A 22,022-nucleotide genomic window follows, 5' to 3' on the forward strand; every position below is an offset into this window, starting at 1 on the left:
CTGCCCCCCCATCCCTTTTCAAAATGTATCTGGCAGCAATGGAGGTGGTGGGAGAGAGTTCTTGTTGGGGGGATTTGGGGGAATTGTGAATTGTCTTTGACTCTGGAGGAGACCAAGACCAGTTCAGATTTCAGAAGGAACTTGTGGGGTTTAAGACCATTGTACTTGGCAGGCAAGGGAGGAGCAGTGGAAAGGACAGCAGCAGATGTAGCTGGATCCTGAGCATACTTGCAGGTTCCAGAGGTAAGGACTAGTTCACATATCCATGTATATAACTCCATTTATCTGAATTTGATTACTGTACACTTGACAACTGACAGCTGAATGTGTGAAATGACTCCATTGAAAAACATTGTGTTTGTGGTGATATCAAGTGAAATGAAAATTCTATCTGTGGTATTATATCTGTCATGGCCCATTCACAAAAGCACGTCATCACCCAATCCTGCAGCCACCAGCTGATAAACCAGCATGCATAAACCAGTTCTGAGGACCTGGCTCATGGGACAAAATACAGCTACAGAACTGCTTCAGGCTGATTTAATCTGAGAGCAAAATGAGGAGGAAATGCTTAGGGAAAACAAATATTTGGTAGAGGTCTTCCTGAGTCTATGCATTCCTTATGTTCCTTTTAACCACAGCAATGTGTTCAGTGTTGCTTTTAACTGCTCAGGCACAACGGCCAATGCTGATCTCAGTTTGAATTTGCTGCAGTTTGAACTTGCTGCATGTATTGGCAACCTTCAGAATCTGTATTGTAAAGACTGCATATAGATTTAAGATGAGACTCATAGTTGCAGCTCTGAGAAATGCTCAGGTGATGATCAGTGTTGAGGTAGTATACTTTGACAAATGTACAGTCCTAAATAATATATTATAAGCAGAGGCTCTCTTACCCTGGAATTTGGGTCTCTGGTCCATGGCCTCCTGAGCCTGGAGAGGCCTCCATGTGTCCTCGGAGCCCCCTACCACCCTCCCAATCCCGCCCTGTGCCCGCCCTGCCCTGCCGCTCCTTTCAGTTTTCACCACTGCCATGTGTGCGGCCAGGGGGGTGGGGGTGAGCAGAGCAGGTCTCCCCCATGGTGGTGGCAGGGGTGGGCGCAGCAGCTGGTGGTGCCTTGAGTGCTCCTGTGCAGTGGGAGCATCGCAAGCGGGAGCATCACTTGCAAGCACATGAAGGAACTAGCAAGGCACGCCCTGGAGAGGAGCAGGATTCCAGTTTGGATTGAAAGGGCAAGGGGGGGGGATCCAAATCCAGCTATTCACCCGTCATGTCTTTGGTGCTTTGCTCTGCCTGAAACGCAAACCCGCAATGCTCCCTATGGAACGGCTCTGGTCCTTTCAACTGCCCAGAAGCTCAAGGCAAGCTGGGTGTGACAGAACTCTGTGTAATCCGAAGCCCCTGTTCATTCTACCTCAGTGGAAATTGCTAATTATTAGTCCTTCCTAACGAAAGCTCAGATCACAAGGTCTGGAAATTGAAAATGCTACCCAACTATGAGATCCACATTCTTTCATTTCTGCCTGAACTTCAGAGCGCCCAACCCAAGGTTGAGGCTGTTGGCTAGTTCAAAGATCAACTTTCCCCCTCCTCATCCCAGCACCCCCACCCATGGCAACCACCGGACGAATTCAACCCTGTGTTTCCAAACAAGGCACCTCCAAGCTACAGATGTCACCGCAGCTCAACATCTGTCCCCCAGCCCCTTCTCTCTCTTTTCCACCTGTTGTACAGTATTTTATACACACATCCAGTCCAATGTTACAATGTGACACTCAAAGTGACCCTGCTTGTCACCAGCAATTAATACTCTGCACAATTTCCCTATCCTAAACATCGGAGATCTCACTCCCAGGACATTGGACATGAAAGACTGGCTCGCAGCATAACACGCACACCCCACCACCGCTCCATGCCCCACAAATTATTGAAACAAATATTAACAAGTTCTCGGGCTTGGCAAGAGGGAGGGAGGAGATGAGATGAGAGGGTGCTTGGTGTGTGTGTGTGTGTGTGTGTGTGTGTGTGTGTGTGTAAAATAAAAATAAAATCCAGAAGAAAATTTGGTTGCTTTAGGAGAAAATTTGGTAACCTCCACCCCCTGGCCATGAACATGGCGGTGGTGAAAATGGCAAGAAGTGGTGCGGCGGGGCAGCAGCAGGCTTCTGGGGACGCCCTCCTGGACAGAGGCCCCCAAATCCAGGTTTTCTTTAATAAAAATTAGCGGGGGGGGGGGCTCACAGCAAGGGGGGCCCCTCCAAAGCCCTTCAGGTCTGGGTTCCAAAATTACCTAGGTGCGCCACTGATTATAGTACCACACCATTTCTCTTTCAAAGCTAAGCCCCATACAGACTAGAGACCTATAAGTTACTGCACTCTTACTATAACACAAAAAATCTAACAGCACAGGCACTTCTCTCAGTGGAAACGAGAGACCATGTGCTGTGCATCTCTAATGAAAGATTCAAAACCTAATTATTTTATGTATGTATGTATTTGATTTTTATATCGCCCTTCCAAAAATGGCTCAGGGTGGTTTACATTAAAACAAAACAATTAAAATCAATTAAAAGTTAAAACAGTCTATAAAACACCATAAAACAATCAACAGTTTAAAAATTCAAAACAGTTTAAGACTCTTATCACAGTCTTGTTAAATGGATATATGTTTACTGACTCAAATAAGCCATTAGCAGTAGTTTCCAAAACCGTAACAAAGCTATATCTAAATCTTCTCAGTACTCCTTTCCACTGGAAACCATATTCTACCCTCTTCCAGACTGCTACTGATGGAAGGAATCTATCCATCTTTCAAGTTACTTAGCAGTTTAAAGATGCTTAAAGAGTTTAAAGATGCTTAAGGGGCGATCCGGGAAATTACAGGCCGGTTAGCCTAACGTCCGTTCCAGGCAAATTGCTGGAAAGCATCCTCAAGGATAAAATTGTAAAGCACCTAGAAGAACAGGCCCTGCTGGGAGTGAGCCAGCATGGCTTCCACAAAGGTAAATCTTGCCTCACCAACCTTTTGGACTTCTTTGAGAGTGTCAACGAGTGTGTGGATCAAGGTGATCCAGTTGACATAGTCTTCCTGGACTTCCAAAAAGCTTTTGACAAAGTTCCTCATCAAAGACTCCTGAGGAAACTTAGCAATCATGGGATAAGGGAACAAGTACATGTGTGGATTGCTAACTGGTTGAAAGACAGAAAACAGAGGGTAGGTATAAATGGAGAGTTTTCACAATGGAGGGAAGTAAGAAGTGGGTTCCCCCAGGGATCTGTACTGGGACCGGTGCTTTTTAATTTATTCATAAATGATCTAGAAGCAGGGGTAAGCAGCGATGTGGCCAAATTTGCAGATGATACCAAACTCTTCTGGGTAGTGAAATCCAAAACGGATTGTGAGCAGCTCCAAAAGGATCTCTCCAAACTGGGGGAGTGGGCGACAAAATGGCAAATGCGGTTCAATGTTAGCAAGTGTAAAGTGATGCACATTGGGACGAAAACCCCCAACTTCAAGTATATGCTGATGGGATCCGAGCTGTTGGTGATGGGCCAGGAGAGGGATCTTGGGGTTGTGGTGGACAGCTCGTTGAAAGTGTCAACTCAATGTGCGGCAGCTGTGAAAAGGGTCAGTTCCATGCTAGGGATCATTAGGAAAGGGATTGAAAATAAAACGGCTAATATTATAATGCCCTTATACAAAACTATGGTGCGACCACACTTGGAGTACTGCGTACAATTCTGGTCACCACATCTTAAAAAGGACATTGTTGAACTGGAGAAGGTGCAGAAGAGGGCAACCAAGATGATCAGGGGCCTAGAGCACCTTTCTTATGAGGCAAGAATACAACACCTGGGGCTTTTTAGTTTAGAAAAAAGACGACTGCGGGGAGACATGATAGAGGTCTATAAAATCATGCATGGTGTGGAGAAAGTGGAGAAAGAGAAATTCTTTTCCCTCTCACACAACACTAGAGCCATGGGTCACTCCATGAAATTGATTGCCAGGATGTCTAGGACCAACAAAAGGAAGTACTTTTTCACACAACACGTGATCCACTTGTGGAACTCTCTGCCACAGGTTGTGGTGACAGCCAACAACCTGGATGGCTTTAAGAGGGGTTTGGATGACTTCATGGAGGAGAGGTCTATCAATGGCTACTAGTTGGAGGGCTGTGGGCTACCTCCAGCCTCAAAGGCAGGATGCCTCTGAGTACCAGTTGCAGGGGAGTAATGGCAGGAGAGAGGGCACGCCCTCAACTCCTGTCTGTGGCTTCCAGTGGCATCTGGTGGACCACTGTGCGAAACAGGATGCTGGACTAGATGGGCCTTGGGCCTGATCCAGCAGCAGGGCTGTTCTTATGTTCTTATGCTTGCAAAAAAAAAAAAAAAAGACTATTTGTACATATGTCCTAGAAATCCATGAAGTGCCTTTACATAGTATTTATAACTCAGAATTATTTCTGTATAGTTAAAATACCAGTGCAGTTTTGGTGAAATCATAAGTCCTGGACTAGTAATCCAGTCACGATACTTGGGTATATCATTACTCAGTGTCTGGAGCATAACCGACATTGTGAATGAGAGGAGTGCAGCTAAGAAGCCATAAAATACAAGATAGAACAGCAAAATTAAACCCCAGCTCTTGACTCTATGCCCTAGAAACCCGTCACTGTTGGGGTTGTAGATGAATTGCCGCCACTGGGCCATAGGTTGACAGAAGAGCTTCTCCTCCTCCTTAGCCATGGTTAGTCAAGGAAGCGAGAGAGGTGGTCATTTAAAGTTTAGAAATCTGGAGTGAAAGTTGTAGCATCAAATGGAAATGTAGAGTGCTGTAGAGTTCTGTGGAGTTGATCTGTTCTTTGAATCATAATGCTGGGTGGGGACAAAAGATTGTCTAATCCAATCACTGCCACCTTTCCTTGCTTCTCCATGTACACACCACGGACTCCATCCCAGACCACAGTATTCCATGGTCAGAGATTTGGTGGGCCATAGAAAGGTGCCATTCAAGCAAAGCGAGTGATGTGGCTTTATAGGAAGACAATGAGGCTATTCTCATAAGCAACCTTACCCAGGCTAGCGCAGCCCAGCCTGGGTTAGGCTATTCGTATGGAGTGCCGGGATCACTCCCAATCCTGGGAGTGATTGACACGCAGCCCAAGCTCAAACAAAGATCATGCATATGACCATTTCTGGGGTGGGAAAGGCAGGGTGGAACCTACCTTCGCCTCAGACTTTTGGTCATTGTATGTGGGACTCGCTGCTCGCACACCCATACAATCTGCACTGCTCCTGGCAGAACAGATCTCCAGAGGCTGGGACCATGCATCCTGGCCTCCGGATATCTCACAATGCACCACATTAAAAGCACGTTGCATTGGGGGAATCCCCTGTGAGTCAGGCACTGTACACTTGGGCTGCATGCAGCCCAAGCACACACATGACGTTGGCAGCCGGATTAAGGGCATGCTCACACCCTTAAACCTGGCTAAAGGCCAGGGTTAAAAGTTGGGCTACCCGTGAGGGCAGTGCTGGGATCAGGCTCAATCCCGGTACTCCACACAAGCAGCCCTCATGAGAACAGCCTTACAGGGTTGGTTGCCTAGAGTGCCCAACTCATGGGGGATTCCCCCAAAGCACCACACTCATTGCATGATGCATTCTGGGATACCTGGATGCCAGGACTCATTTTCGCAGCCTCCATTGATTTGTACTGCCGGGAACTATGCTGATTGTGAGGGCGTGCAACAGTGCTCTGAAGAGGAGGCTGCAGCTCATCTGGGGGGAAGGTAGCTCCATCCCTACCTTCCCCTTGCCTACCCTCCCCACCACTGCCACTATTATGTGGATGGCCTTAAGCTTCTCCTCCCCCTCTCCAGTATTCTCAGGACATAACCCAGGCAACTGTCCTGTTTCTAACAGTTTTACAAGTGTGAAGAATGCAACCACATCCCATTCCTCCCCCAGTCCCATCACCTGGAGTCCTATCATGAGAGTCCTGATCAAAATATGGCAATTAACCAGACATTGGAAGAGAACCATGTTTGCCTGTATGGACCAGTATCTGCTGATATCTGCTGGGCCCACCACATCATGTGGAGAAGGAATGTTGTTGTGCATGTCAACCCCCCCACCCCACAAACCTTGCACACTATCCTGCTGCCACATAACCATATGGGGGCAATTCATCTGCTGTCAAACATGTCTTAATTACATTCCAAGTAGCGTTGAACTTTTGCACATTGAGGGGTGGTTCGAACAAATTGCCCCCCAAAAAACACTTGCCCCCCATGCAGTAGGGGGGCAGTGTACCAGGTAGAGCACACACACTTCTTCCTCACATGACACAGAGCTGCACAAATTGTCCATACCAACCCTATGTTTGTGTTTGTGTGTAAAGGTTGCAACTCCAAACTACCCAATGTTCCGGCTCTAGAATTTAGCCCACACAGCCAAGTATCCTTATCCGTATTGTAACAGAAAAGTAGACTGTATGCTTTATGCATCCCTAGAGTCAGCCCCTAGGGAGAGGCAAGCATGTCTAGAAACTGTACCTCATGGCAGAGAAAGTTCTGGAAGCCTGAAGGCATGTGCCTATGTTGGGAGGGGCTAGGCTGAAGACAAATCCTGAAGACAAAGAGTTATAGAGGATACAACTGTATCCTTGTTTTGATAAATATTATAAAAAGTTTATGAGCAACAAGCTGGATCACGGTCATCTCTGGAGAAAACTCTGCTTGGAAAAGCTGCTAGAAGAGGCCACAAAAGAACGTTATTTTACCAGTATGCTCTTTCAGTGGCCCAGCATAACCACTTGATCTCCTCTTGATTTTCACATCATTAATTCTATAAAGCTCATTTACTACTACTACTACTACTACTACTACTACTATTATGAATACTTATGTACTGCTTTTCAGCAAAATGAAAATAAAAACCTCAAAGCGGTTTACATATAAATGAAGATGGTTCCCTGTCCCAGAAAGGCTCACAATCTAAAAAGGTAGACACCATCAAAAACCACACGACAATGCATTTCCATCCAGAGCCTTCTAATTATTTCCATTTTTCAGTAATCTTCCTACAGCATAGAAAGGAACAGTCTCATTTTGGGAGAGTTTTTTAAAATAGCTCAATGGAGACCTAAACATAATTCTGCTAGAGCTGCTCTGTAAGATGGTGTGTCTGGTCATTCAATTTTTTTGCCCTTTTCTGGGGAGTGTGGACTTAGACCATTATGTTGATATGACATTCAGTTAAGCAGTAAGATGCAAATTCTTCAGAGATGGAGATTTTTTGATTAAAAAGATAATCAGGTGATTCTTCATTTACAAAATGACAGAATGTTCTATGAGGCAGAAAACAACAAATTGAATCAAGTTTTCCTGTTAAATGTTAGCTTTAAGGAACACTGTATTTAATCATTAACAGTTGTTTAATCAATATGAATAATCTGAAGTGGCTCCAAGCAGCAGGAGCAGGTTACGTTTACAGGGGGATGAATATTGATGTAGCCAGCAGAGTAGTTCATTTCACACAGCTACATCTTTGCCATGTGTGGGGAAAATAATGATTGCAATAAAAAACAAACAGTTTGGGTCAGCCATATGGCTAACATCTTTTAAAAGGGATCAACTCATAAAACAATATTTTCCAAAAACTCCAGCCATGTTGGGACCCACTCAAAGGTTGCCTGTGCTTCAGTCTTACTTTGCAGCTTTAATGGGAAAGGCCACTTCGTTATCCACCCCCCACCCCCGCTGCATCTATCTCTAGTTATGGCTAATAGCGAGTAAGGTCTTACAGAGCTAAAAGAGGCTGAAAGGCATGTAACCCAGGTTTGCAGATCCATGTGAACCCATGAAATGCCTGCAAACTCTGCTTGCTCAAAACAGGGAACTCCCACTTCTCTACCCAGTTCTTTATCCAGGTTGAAAGAAAAAATAAACTCCTCTACCTTGGTCTGCTGCTCATGTACAAAGATTGCTGTTAAAACTGCTCCCGGGCAGCCAGCAACCATCTTTATCATAGAGTTCTATGGCTAGAGGGGTCAGTCAGAGGAGAGGTGCTGCTGTACTGAAGACTGCCTATCTGCTGTGTGTACAACACATTGGGGCGATTCTCATGACCAACAAAAATCGGGCTAGGAGAGCCTAGCCCGATTTTTGTTGGTCGTAAGAACCACCGGGCTCGAAGCCGAGCCTGGTGGTTCTTGAGCGGGTAACCTGCTCGAGAACCCCTGCTAAAAAGCAGGTTTGCTGAGTGAGCGCTCCAGCAAACCTGCTTTTTAGGCTCCTGAGTAGCCACAGTGCGGCTTCGCGCCACACCTACTCATGAGTAGACCCCCGGCCAGGAGGCTTAAAAGCAGCCTCCCGGCTCGGGGGTCTCCCCAGTATGCCCTGTGCGCTCGCGCAGGGCATACTGGGGCTTGCAGGGGCTGCATAGCCCCCGCTCCCCCCACCCCCTGCCAGCTCCATCTCAGAGCCAGCCATTGTGTGGGCAGCCAATCTGGCCGCCCAGGGCTCCCTGCAGTTCTAACAAAAGCAGGTCTCACGGATCGTGAGACCCACCTCATTGTGGGATATCCTGGAGGACCCAGCTCTGCTTTCTCCATACTCCAGTCTGATTATCTGGGAGGTGAATGCAGTGAGCCTAAGCTCAGCTCATGTGTGGGGATCAGGATAGAGGCTCCCTTCCTTCAAACCACCCCCAGATGATAATATGAATGGTCTTAGATGTAACAATTCAAAGCCTTAATAGAACACTGCAATCCCTGGCCAATTCTTCCAGCTTCTGACAATATGATGGCTGAAAATCAACTTAGTGGAAACCATTACTATTCCTGTCATCCATAGATGGATGGAGGGATGGATTGATTTGTTATTTAAAATAATTTGTCCAGGTTATTTATTCTTATGTTTCTATCCTATCATCCTATGTTTGTCTTCCATGAATTCCATGTTATCCTTATGGTTAAGGAAAAATTCACACAACAGTATTTTCCTATACAAGTTCAACATCCCGGTTTGTAAAATGCACATTTGTCCACAATTTCTATGGATAAAAGATGTTCCAATGGTTCTAACAGAACAACATTGGAATGTAAAATACTTACCTCCAATATTCAGTTACTGCTACTTTCCCCAAGTTGAGAGCAAGATTATAGAATGTGCCTGTGGAAGCTCAAACTGTGTTGGGACGATTGTGGAATGAAATGAAAAGCACTATGACAGAAGCTTAAAGAGGATCCTTTCAGAGTGCAAGCAACAGCAATGTAATCACTCCAGTGGTGACACCTATCTACAGCAGAGGTGTGCATGCATGACAGATGGAGGTTACAATGTAGCTGATCCATAATACCTTTTTTGGTGAGCATTTCTACACCAAAACTACAACCCCTGAGAAACAGGATTGGGGTATTTTCATTTTTTCTTTGCCTCTCTGTTGGTCGCATAGCTACCATTGAATTGGGATGGGGACAAATGTCACCAGTATCTAGGGGCCACCTGGGGCCCCCCTTCAGTCCCCCCAGGGCATCCAGCTGGCCAACAAACTGTTCGCCAACTGGGAGAGGGCAATGGGTGGCTCTTCCGTGTTCCGATGCTGGCCATACCCCTTGCACCAACATCAGAAGGACATTGACACAGGAGGCGTGGCCAGCATTAGGGCAGGCACTTGCCACCTGTTGCCCACAGCTCTCCCAGCCAGTGAGCACTTTGCTCCCTGATTGAGTGTTTCCTTTCCTTCCCTCACTCAGAGCGAGTGAGAGAAAAGAAGCACCCTGCTGGTGAAGGCGTGTACCTGGTTGGCTGCTGCATGAGGCTGGGCTGGATGGACCTTGGCCTGACCCAGCAGGGCTTTTCATATGTTCTTAGGCATGTGACAGGTGGTGCAGCCATGCTGTCCATGCCTATGCCAGTGTGCTTCTGACACTGGCACAAGGGGCATGGCTGGCATTCGAACATGGAGGTTCTGCCTACCACCCTCTCCCAGAGGAGGTTGGCAGCGGGCCATGAAGGCAGCAGCAGAGGGGGCCACTTCCAACTTTCCTACACCCTGCTCTCTGTTGACTCAAAACCTTAAATATTATTTTCCCAGCATTAAAGTCTTTCAAGGGCCTGTTTCCATCAGCAATGAAGTTATTGCTAACATTTAAAAACTTAAATCATTATATATTTCTGCAAATAGGTATGAATAAAAACCAGATGGATAGAGTTGCTTCAAAAGTATAAGGATGCATTGCCTGTAAAGACGGCAATTAACAAAAATCAGTACTGTAAAAATGACATTTAATGAAAGGTCTGGTTTGATTGCAGGCAATTCATGGGAAATCAGAATGGAACACTTTGTATAGCAGCTACTTCAGCCTTGTTCTTGTTCTCCACTTGCCTTTCTTTTGTCTAAATGCCTCCCAACATCAATGTCTAATTTTGAGGCCATTAGGAGAAAGGCCTGGGAAAGCTCTCCAGTCCTCAATACACTATGCTTAAGTAAATGGCTGTTATTACAAAATCACTCATGCTGCCAAAGTCACGTGCCTTCTGCTCTTTGTTCCTCTTGTTCCTCAAGCGAAGCTGTTTGTTATTTTGTTGTTGTTGTTATATGTCAGTGCACTGGACAGACAAAAATGCATCTTAACTGAGCAGAGACAATGCATAGACATTACAGAGAACAGAACACAAAGGGCAGAAGCAGAACAACGCTCCCCCAGGGTGTTCAGCGGGGGTGCCATTTCAATTTTCAGTGGCGGGGTCGGGGGCTAGACTCAAAAGCCCTTTCTTTGCATATGTCCAAGACTAAATCACTACAAGCAGTGGGCAACATCCAAACTAAGTTGGCCATGACTAGGGCCCACTGAAATTCATAAGATTTAGGTTAGTCATGGCTAACTTGTCTCATTTGTTTTAGTCATGCCCGCTATATTTGCAGAACATTTGTGATTATTTTTTATATACCTTACACTAACTATACAGACATTGTCCACTCCAGCTGGCCAACTTTTTTTAAAAGCAAAGTATGCTTTGTCATGTGTATCTAGTACATAGACCCATTTAGTTGTTTCGAATAACAGAACATAGGAAGCTGCCTTTTACCAAGTCAGACCATTGGCCCATCTAGCCCAGAATTGACTACACAGACTGGCAGCAGCTTCTCCAAGGTTACAGGCAGGAGTCTCTCTCAGTCCTATCTTGGAGATGCCAGGGAGAGAGTTTGGAACTTTCTGCATGCAGATGTTCATCCCAGAGTGGCTCCATCCCCTAAGGGGAATGTCTTATCGTGCCTATGCATGTAGTCTCCCATTCAAATGCAAATCAGGGCAGACCCTGCTTAGCAAAGGGGACAATTTATGCTTGCTACCACAAGACCAGCTCTCCTCCTCAGAGGAGACTCTTAGATTAATCCTATGCATGTTTACCCATAAATAAATCCCACTATGTTTAATGGGACTCACAAGGGTGATTTTCTCCTACCCAGCAGCTGCATCCACTTGCTGAATGAGGTTGGAAAAAATTCCTTCTGACCCAGCAGCTGCTTACCACACAAACATGGAAACAGCCTCCGAACTTGTTTTCCCCTTACAGATGATCAAATATCAAGAGTGCACACAGCCCCTAAACTAGGGCAGGAGCAGAGGCATCTACTCCTACCCTAGCAATCATTGTATGCACTGCCCTATTGTCTAGTAAGTGGCTTCAGGATTGCAGCCTCAGTGTGTAGAACCAATGTGCTGATATAGGTTCTTCTGATAAATGCTTACATGGCATCTTAATTAGAAGAACACAGGAGACTGCCCCTCTCTTTTCCTTGGATAAGCCTCCCCACCACACACACACACTTGATATCAGACTGGATTTTATTTTATTTTGCAGTGGCTAACTCTACCCCAATGTAAATTTCATTCTGGGAGCATGGAAGGTTAAGAAAGAAAGTCAAGAAACTCCTACCTGGTCTAAAGAGCAAAAGGTACCTTTCTCATGAATGTGGCTGGTAACATGTGTGCATGGGAGGCAAGTGTTTCCCTCTCCATCAGGTGGGCTACCCTACAGCTGTGGGAGGCAGACTGCTCAGTTTCTTTCAGGAAGGCAATGAAGACATCTGAGTCAGTCAGTGTTCTGGCAGGCAACATCAGCCCAAGGCCACAATGGCGAATCTCTTTTCTTCTGACAGGGAGACTCAGTATGAAGTCACAATGCTCAGTCTCTCTTCTTCAGGCAGTAGCAGCTGCATGTCGGCACAATGGCTCTCTCACCCACATGGGGCAGGGTGGGGGGCGAGGCAGAAGCAGGAGTGTGTGGGCACAGTCTCTCTTGACTGAGGTTGGGAGCAGCAGTGAGTGTCTCATTCCAATACAAAGAAATTATGTGGGTGAAAGAGAAATTGTGCCCAACATGTTGCTGCTTCCCTGTACCCACATACTTTCTATTCTTTGTTCAAATGTATGAGAAAAATCAGCATCTCTCTCCTTGAAATGGGTGGCAGTGTGTGGGCAGAGAATGAGCAGGCAAGGAGGAGAAAGAACTGGCAGGTAGGCCCCCTGCAGCTCCTGCTGACAGGTGGCCTTGGACCCAAAGGGGAAGCCATAGTGGAGGCAGGCGTCACTATTTATGTTTTTTTGTTTTTTTACTATCCACCCTTTCTTCAAATGAGTTCAAGGCATCTTACATTTAAAAAGTATTAATTAAAACACACACACACACACACTGACTTATACAACTGTAACATTAAAAAATAATTCAGTTAAAAATACAGCTCATGCCAACTGCATTTACAGGAAGAATTACTGTCCCTCAGAGAGATGGTAATTGCACCAAAAGGGGTAGCAAGTGGAGGCAGGCATTTTTATGTTTTGTTTTTTACTATCCTACTGGTTTGTGGGTGTTTTTTTTTACTATACTACTAAACATTAGTAGTATATTACTAGTATATATCCTCCTTTTCTTCAAATGAGTTCAAGGCAGCTTACAATACAGAAACATTAATTTTAACACACACACACACACACACACACACACATCTTATACAACTATAACATTAAAAATAATTCAGTTAAAAATACAGCTCAAGCCAACTGAATTTACAGGAAGAATTTACCATCCCTCAGAGAGAATCTTAAGAGGTGGAGGAGCTACGTATTAAAATGAAAATATCTTTAACAGATACTTGACAATAACTTAGATATGACAGGGTGGCAACTTTTAGAGTCTGCTGCAGTCTGAGAGAGAAACTGGCAAGTTGCAGTTGAGAAGAAATATTTATTTATTTTATTTATTGTTAGATTTGTGTACCACCTTTCATTAAAACAATCCCAAGGTGGTTCACACGGAAAAATTAAAACAAGACTATAAAAATTACACAATTAAAATATTGCTAGAATATAAAAAATATAGATCTGACTACAGCTATGGTTGCCATGTCCCCCATAATTTAGGGTAGCCCCCAGATTTTGGCTCCTCCACCCAGCTGCTAAATTCCACCCGGATTTACACAGATTTCAAATGTGCTGCCCGGATTGCCTGGATTTTACTCTGGATCTGATCACATCGGAGGGCAGAGGAGGAGGGGAAAGTGTACAAATGTGTCAAATAAATAAATAAATAAAATCCAAATCAGTTGCCATGTAATCTGCATAATATGCAAATTAGGACACCCAAATTTGGGAAGCTTGAATATGACAACCCTACTACAGCACACACTGGCATTACACCCTAATACAGAAAGGCTTCTGGGGGCGGAGGGGTAACAAGGCTGTCTGCCATTTGGCTGTCTACCATTTGGGTACTCTGGTGCCAAGGTGCTGATACAAGCCAGCTGGGGAAGCAGAAAGCAGCACCAACATTGTTGCTTTGGTGACTTAAGCGGGACCAAGCAGACGAGTCGGGCCGAAACACCCGTTGGCAGTGTCTCTGTGGTCTTGGTAACACTGTGGGTGATAGAGTTCCCAACCCTCCCGGAGTCTCCGGGGCATTTTTCACACAGGGCTTTAGCTTGCTTCCTCTTCAGAATGGAGGCTGTGTGTTCACACATCGGCCAGATTTACCCCCAAGTCCCTGTGAGCTATACTGTGAGCCAAGTCCCTCTGAGTTATTACCCCCTGTGTGCCCTGTGAGCACACACAATTCGGGTTTTTCGTTGTGAGTTAGATTGTAACTTGATTCATATCCAGAATTTTTAAAATCCACTTTTTGCATCAGGTTTTTTGGGCAACTTCGAACTTGCATTAAACATGCGGTAAAGCCTGCTGAGTGAAGAATGACTGGGTATCATCATTAATCTTCAGGAAAGACTGAAAAGCAATCCTGGATATTTTAATGGCTTGATATTGTGGAAAACATTTAGTGGGGAACCTACTTCAGGAATAGCTTCAGTCAGAATTGGCAATTGCAAGCCTGCCAACATGTCTCTATTTTCCCATGGGAAAACAGGGACATGTTGTCAGGTATGCAATTGTAGGTGAGGGGGTGGGGTGGTCCAGATGTCTTGCAAGTGTCTTCTGAGTCACTGGGTGTATGAAGACCTCTTTAAGGCAGGCTAGACTCTGGTTAAGAAGGAGCAAGCTTTCACTAGAAGGCAGTAGAGGAGGCAGCAGGTGCTGTGTGAGCCCCCTCTCTGCCTGGCTTAGGCTATGGGGAGAATTTGCTGGGCAACTTCAGCCTGGAAAGCCCAAGATAGTGCAGAAGGGGCTAGTAGTACCGTAGATACTGCAGCAGTACAAATGCTGGCAAGCCCAAACCATGCAACTCAGGCCTCCTTGAGTGTCTTTCCTAATGGAGAAAACTGCCCAGAGACTTGCATTTTGGGCAGTATACAAATATATTTGAATGAATGAATGAATGAATGAATGAATGAATGAATGAATGAATGTACTCACAATGTCTCACAGATGGCTCATTAGAAGAGAAAGAGACTAGATCACGGCAAGAAGTGCGCAGAGCAGAAAAAGGCATCATCATCTGGCACCCCAAATACAGCAGGGCTTCAACCTGGAGGATCTGCCTGGGGCTGATTATTGATTGAATGATTCATTCATTCATTCAATTTCTATACTGCCCTTCCAAAAATGGCTCAAGGCGGTTTACATTAAAACAAAACAATTAAAGACAATTAAAAATTAAAAACAGAGACTATAAAACACCATAAAACAATTAACAGTTAAAACATTCAAAAACACTTGGAAAACCAGGTTACAGCACATTAAAAACATTTGCAACAATTTAAAAACCCTGGAAAGCCCGGCCAAACAGATAGGTTTTGAGGGCTCTCCTGAAGGCCAATAATGTATTCAAATTACAGATTTCAACTAGGAGTGCATTCCTCAGCCAGGGAGCAGCTACAGAGAGGACCCGCCTCTGAGTCACCATTAGACATACCGGTGGCAGCTGGAGATGGTCCTCCTCAGATGACCTTAACATGTGGTGGAGATCATGCAGAGGAAGGCACTCGTTAAGGTGACCTGGATCTAAGCTGGTCAGGGCTTTAAAGGTAACAAACATAACTTTGTATTTTGCCTGGAAACATATCAGCAGTTAGTGCAACCATTTCAAAACAGGCATAATATATGGTCTCTCCAGGTTGCCTCAGAGACCAGTCTGGCTGCTTCATTTTGAACAAACTGAGGTTTATAAACTATCTACAAAGGCAGCCCCACGTACAGCTCATTGCAATAGTCAAGCCTGGAGGTTACCAGCTGATGCACCACTGTTTTGACATCGTCCTCTTCAAGGAATGGATTCAGCTGTTGAATCAGCCGAAGCTGATAGAAAGCACTCCTGACCATAGCCTCCACCTGAGATACCAGGGTGAGGCCTGGGTCCAGGAGTACTCCCGAGCTCCATACCTGCTCCTTCTGTGGGAGTGTAACTCCATACAGTACAGGAAGATCTAACTCACCCCTCAGATTCTGATCCCCTACAATGAGCACTTCTGTCTTGCTTGGATTCAGCTTCAATTTGTTATCCCTCATCCAGCCCATTACTGCCTGTAGGCAGGCATTTAGGGAATGAAAATGAGATGAAAATGAGATGTAGATTTGGGTGTCATCAGCATACTGATAACACCCAGCACCAAACCCCCTGATGACCTCCCCCAGCAGTGTCATGTAGATATTGAAAAGCACTGGTGACAGAATGGAGCCCTGAGGGACTCCATATAACAGCTCCCATTTTGAGGAGCAAGTGTCACCAAGTTCCACCATTTGGAATCTGCCCAACAGATAGGAATGGAACCACTGCAAAGCAGTGCCACCTATGCCCAACTCTCCCAGGTGATCCAGAAGGATACCATGGTCAATTGTACTGAACAATGCTGAGAGATCCAAAAGAACCAGCAGAATCACACTCCCTCTGTCGATTCCCCAATAGAGGTCATCCATCAGGCTGACCAAGGCTGTCTCAACCCCATAGCCAGCTCTAAAGCCAGTTTGAAATGGGTCTAGATAATCAGTTTCCTCCAAAACTGCCTGGAGCTGGTCAGCCACCACCTTCTCAATCACCTTGCCTGACCAAGGGATATTGGAGATTGGCCTATAATTACCCATTGCTAAGGGGTCCAGGAAAGGCTTGAAGAAGGCAAGGTTGCCTCCTTCAAACATGGAAGCACCCTACCCTCCCTCAGCAATGCATTTATGATATTGACTAGGCCTCCTCCAACAATCTCCCTGCTAGATAGAAGCAGCCAAGACAGGCAAGGATCCAGAGAAAACCTGGTAAGCCGCCCCACCCCAAACAGCTTGTCCACATCCTGAGGAGTCACAGATTGAAACTCATCCAACCTAATGCAAGAGGGATTGCTGGACACCTCCTTCAAGGACCCTGCAGAAATAGTGGAGTCCAAGTCAGCCTGAATACAGGATATTTTGTCCACAAAAAAACCATTAAAAGCATCACAGCAAAACACCTCCAGGGACTGATTTGAAGCAGAAAGAGAAGAACTCCTCATGACCCGGGATAGTTCTGCTGAACGCAAACCTGCAGACGCAATGAACGCAGACCAAAATCCCTTCATGATTAGTGGAGAATGGGGAGAGAGAGATGGTGGTTGGAGAGCAAAGGAGCATAACAATATGAGAGAGGAAAAGACAGAGAGAGAGACAGATTAGCAGGAGGAAACCAGCACTTGGGCAGGAGGAGTGGGGAGAATGAGCGAGGTAGGGTACGTGGGAAGGAATAGCAGTGCTCACCCTGTACTCTGCAGTGTACTAGAAAAGGATGAGCTTCCCTCCTACCTGTTCTGAAAATGCTCAAGGATCTGTGTGTGAACATATGCAAATCTTTGAGGCTTTGTAAGCAATCATGGAATCGCTCCCCAAGTGCTCATCTGTATCTACCTCAGCCATCTCCCTTTCCACCTGCCCACGGTCCCTATACACACTTACCTTGGGACAGGGGAAAGGGGTAGTGGTGGACGCAGGTGGCTGCAGTGGCAGGCCCTCTAGGCCTGACAGTGTCTTTTCCCTGCTAGGACCTACAAATTGCCGCAGTCCTGATAGGGAAATAGCACTCTATGCAACGTTCCCAGCAAGGGGAAAGACCTACAAGACTGCTGTTGCAGATGCCATCCACCTCTCCTGCTACCGCCAGTGTTCCCCCTAAGGCATGTGCTTGTGCGCGTGCTCACGCATTTTTTGATGTCAACATTAATTAATTTTGCTCAATTAATTTTAGATCCCACTCAGATTAAATCAGGAAGGCCCCACTCTGAATGCATATGCACAAACACTGCCTTGATACTGCTGCCCCGAAAAACACTCATTCAGCACACAGATGAAAAAAATTAGAGAGAACACTGCCTGCCACCCTTTCCCCCTGCCCCAAGGTAAGTTTGTAGGGACATAGGGACAGGCAGATGGAGAAGCAATAGAGGTGACTTTCAGGATCAGCTCAAATGCAGCCCTGCTTGAGCACACTTGCAGTCAGCTCAATCCTGCTCAGAAGTACTTGGGCAAGAGAATTTGGAGGGTCCCTACCTAAATGCTCACAACACTTCTGCAGTGTATCACTCACAGGGCAGCTCAAGAAACCACAGCAATGAAAGGTTAACCTTCAGGAACACAGGGACACTGTTGCCAAGAGAGCCTGTTTGGGGGCTCCCCTCCCAAGGAGTACCCCTCCATATTTAGAACTACAAGCCTGTAGTTACCACTGTTCGCACTCTGGACCTTACAGGACTGTGAGATCTACATTTTGTTTCACCTGTGGCTGATTCAAAGGGCTTGTCACTTTGGCGCGTAGCTTGGGAGAAGGAACTCTTGGGTCAAATTCAAAGTGCAGGACCACAGGAGGACCTCCCTGTGCTGTCAACCCCGTGATTACTCACAGTTGGGAAGCTGGAGCAGACATGATTTAATCAAGAGGCATTCTTTAAAGAATAAGCCAAGTATCTTCCCTATGTGGGCATAGCGGATTAGGTGAAGAAAGCACCTTCTCAGGAAGGAGTGATAAGAAAGCAATAGGTCATTTCCTTTACTAATGAGCATGTGAATGGCTAACTCAAGGCACTGGAAGTCTGCTTCTTTACATTTTAGTTACTCACAGATATTCTGACAGACAGGAGAGAGAAACTTTGATGCATGCATCTGGCCTCTCCCTACATGGGTCTTTTCAGACCTTCCCTAGCCTTTGTCCAAGAAAAAACTCACCCTTCTCTAGCCTTTGTCCAAGAGGAGACTTGCGCTTCACTTTTGAAAAGAACAATGTAGCATCCTGTCCTTTGTCTTTATTGTTCATCTCTGCAAGGTTTATTTTGCATAACACCCTCAAGCAAGAATTTTCCTATAACTGGTGAAGACACCATCAATCATTGTGTCTTCTGGGTCACCAGTGCCTTCTGCATGCCTCAAAACCACCATTCTTTCCCCCACATCTTGACATCTTGCCCTGCCTTGACCTGCACCTCCATACCAGCTTTCCCTAACCCGGTCTGTCCAGTAAGGATGTGCATGGAACCGGCAGGGGCCGGTTCAATGTTGGGGGTGGTGGCTTTAAGGACAGGGGAAGATGCAACACCCCTGCCATGTTTCCCCTGCTGGCACACGATTCCCTAAGAGCCCATCGGGTTGGCAGTGTACCTCCCTGCCACCCCGTTCCAATTTTGTCCAGAAGTAACCAGAAGTAGTAGCTACGCCAGCACACGTTGTGTGTGCGTGCACGTTGTGTGTGTGTGTTGATATGTGCAACATGCACGCGTGCAACGTGTGCAGTCAGAGCTACTACTTCTGGTTACTTCCGTAAAATGTCGGAACAGGGTGGCAGGGAGGTGCACTGCTGCCCCGATGGGCTTTTAGGGAATCGTGTGCCAGCGGGGGAAACGTGGTGGTGGTGGGGAGTGCATCCTCCCCTGCCCTTAAAGCCATCCCTGCTGTCAAACCCTTGAACCAGCCAGGGTTCAAACCGGTTTGGAGGCCGTTAAAGGGACCTACAGTTCCATAAAAGGGCCTCCAAACCTGTTCATGCACATCCCTAATGCCCTGCTGCGAGGTCCTGCTCATTTTTGGATTTACTCTTGTTTCCTGTACCCCTGCCTGGTCTCTAGATCCCTGTTCCAGTCTTCCTGCCCCAGAGAAGAGAAGCCTCTAGGTAAAGACTGATTTACAAGGTTTCGATGCATTTCTTTTGGAAGGAGTGAGGTAGTACATAACGCCTATCTGTAAAAATCTGCTTATCTTTCCCCTCATTTCTCCTAAAGTCCAAATCTGTTTATTTCTCTCTAGCCAGCTTTGAGTGAACCTAATTCAAAAACTCAAGCCAAATTCTTGTGAGCCTTAACTTAGTCTTTGTAACTTATTGGTTTGCTAGACTTGCTACTTTAATATTGTTGCTCTTATCCATTATTTCTTCTTCATGTACCCTCAAACCCTTCAATAAACCTCATTTTATTTTGGACTTTAACGTCTCCATTCAGTTCTTTCCCTGACCAAAGCTCTGGAAAAAATATTATGAAAGTGAGACTGCTCCATTTAAGATAACAAACTCCCCCCACCCACAAGCCTGACTAACTCACCCCACACTAGCCTAAAACGTAGCTCAGGGTTCCCGCCAAGTCTCCAGGAGCAGTTCCATTTCCAATACCAACTGTTCCACTGATTTAGGTTCAGGGGCTGCACAATTCCCTGGAGCTGCAAAGCCCAGGGTCTTTCAGTGTTCTAGAGTTCAGGTCTTGGACATTTCAAGGGAACACTCGAAAGCATAATGAAAAGCAGAGGCCTCTCTCTCTCTCTCTCTCTCTCTCTCTCACACACACACACACACACACACACACACACACACACACACACACACACACACACAGTGGGGTGGGGGGAGACACCAAAAAGTCTGTTTGGCCTCTGCTCTACCCCAAATGTTTCCAAAATGTTAAAATATCCCTCAATTGTTAAGGCCAACATACAAATAAGACACAGAACCTTATGCAACTTACAGCAAAGCTCAACTCAGTATGCTGTATGCTAGCCAACAGATGACAACACACCTGGCTGTTGTCCTGTTGCTTTGGAAGCAGCTTTTGTAGCATACCTGTTCTGCTCTCTTAATGCAGCACATTGAGCCGGGTCTCACGATCAGGGTCTCACGATCACACGAGCGGGGAGGGTGCCCTGGGCGGCCCGGATCGGCTGCCCACACAATTGCTGGCTCCGTGACAGAGCTGGCAGGGGCTGGGGATCTCGGGGGCCACGCTGCCCCCGGAAGCTCCAGTATGCCCTGCATGAGCTTTTCGCCTCCCCTCTGGGGGTCTACTCGTGAGTAGCCATGTTGCAGCGCTGCGCCGTGGCTACTCACGATTGAGAAACCTAGGCTTCAAGGAGGGCTACTAAAGTGGGAGCCAGGTGGTTTACACGATCAGGCAAAATCGGGCTAGGCTCCCCTAGCCCAATTTTGCCTGATCATGAGAACAGCCCCATTATGTTTTGATTTGCATAGCTTCCTGTTCTTGGACAGAGGCTGAACTGCTGGAGCTCCAGTCTTTTTGAACCCTGGGAATCTTTTATACTAAACTCTAGTGACTAGTGCATATCTTGCTTAGATGTGTTCTTTACTTCTGAGTGGTCTACTCACTGCAACAAATTTCATTGCTCTGAAGCTATAAAGTGTTCTCAGAATGTCAGAATTGGTGATGTTAACATTTGTGTGCCTCCCTGCTCATGCATTCCATTGCTCATGGGAGTAAACTATGTTTCTGAGTTAAGAACAACACAGCCAAAAGTATCGGACTCCACAAGAGGAGAATGACCACATTTATCAATATTTAGTATATGTTGCTTCATCTTCTCTGTGGTAAATGCTTCTGTACCTCATTACTTTAGGGTTGCCAACTAGAGACCTTTATAGAGGACATGGGACTAATTTTTGGATCATACCAATAAAGATATGCAAATTTTTTACAAAGTGGAGACTTTTTGCAGACTTTTTTTGAGAAGCATCTTCTATTTCAATTTTTTTTGGTGATGGGTATCGACTTCTTTCACCATCAGGACCTGGCAACCCTACATTATCTGTTAGGGATGTGCAAGCAGGCTCGATATCAAACCTGTTCAGTTCAACAATCTGGTGTCAAACTAACCCTTCCAGGGCATTCGGGGGGGGGGGTCGTTATACACACACACACACACACACACACACACACACACACACACACTTACTCCCTCTGGGGGGTTACTCCACAGCCACGGGGGGGTGTCCTCCAGAGGTTCCCCCTCCCCTACCAACCTACATTATGTGTAAAATCGCCCTGTTCGGGTGATCTTTGGCCTGATCCGGGCCTCACTCCCATCACAGTGGCCATTTTGGAGGCTGCCGCACATGCCCTATGGCCTCTGTGTGACCAGATCATGATCCAGGCCATGCAGAGGCCCACTGGGCATGCGTGCCTGCCTCCAAAATGGCCACCATGATGGGGGTGAGGCCTGGAACCGGCCAAAGACCACCCGAACAGCATGATTTTACACATAATGGAGGCTGGCAGGGAGAGAGGAAACCTCTGGGGTGGGTGGGTTTGAGGGTGTGCTGGATTGAACTGGCGCAGTCCA

At 46.2% G+C, this 22,022-nt stretch overlaps 1 protein-coding gene across 3 annotated transcripts in view; it reads left to right on the forward strand.

Moving 5' to 3' along the window:
* Positions 1-22,022, forward strand: part of LOC128347180 (homeobox protein Mohawk-like) — a 51,491-nt gene that overhangs the window by 27,731 nt on the left and 1,738 nt on the right. The window contains exons 4-5 of one of the 3 annotated variants that reach the window (XR_008317422.1): positions 11,875-11,968; positions 19,532-19,576. The exons of the other annotated variants lie outside the window; for them this stretch is intronic. The gene's annotated coding sequence lies outside the window, so the exon portion shown is untranslated. Of the gene's footprint in view, positions 1-11,874; positions 11,969-19,531; positions 19,577-22,022 lie in introns of those variants that run through there. 3 annotated transcript variants of the gene reach the window in all.

The sequence above is a fragment of the Hemicordylus capensis genome, chromosome 2 (genome assembly GCF_027244095.1).
Source record: "Hemicordylus capensis ecotype Gifberg chromosome 2, rHemCap1.1.pri, whole genome shotgun sequence".
NCBI lineage: Eukaryota > Metazoa > Chordata > Lepidosauria > Squamata > Cordylidae > Hemicordylus > Hemicordylus capensis.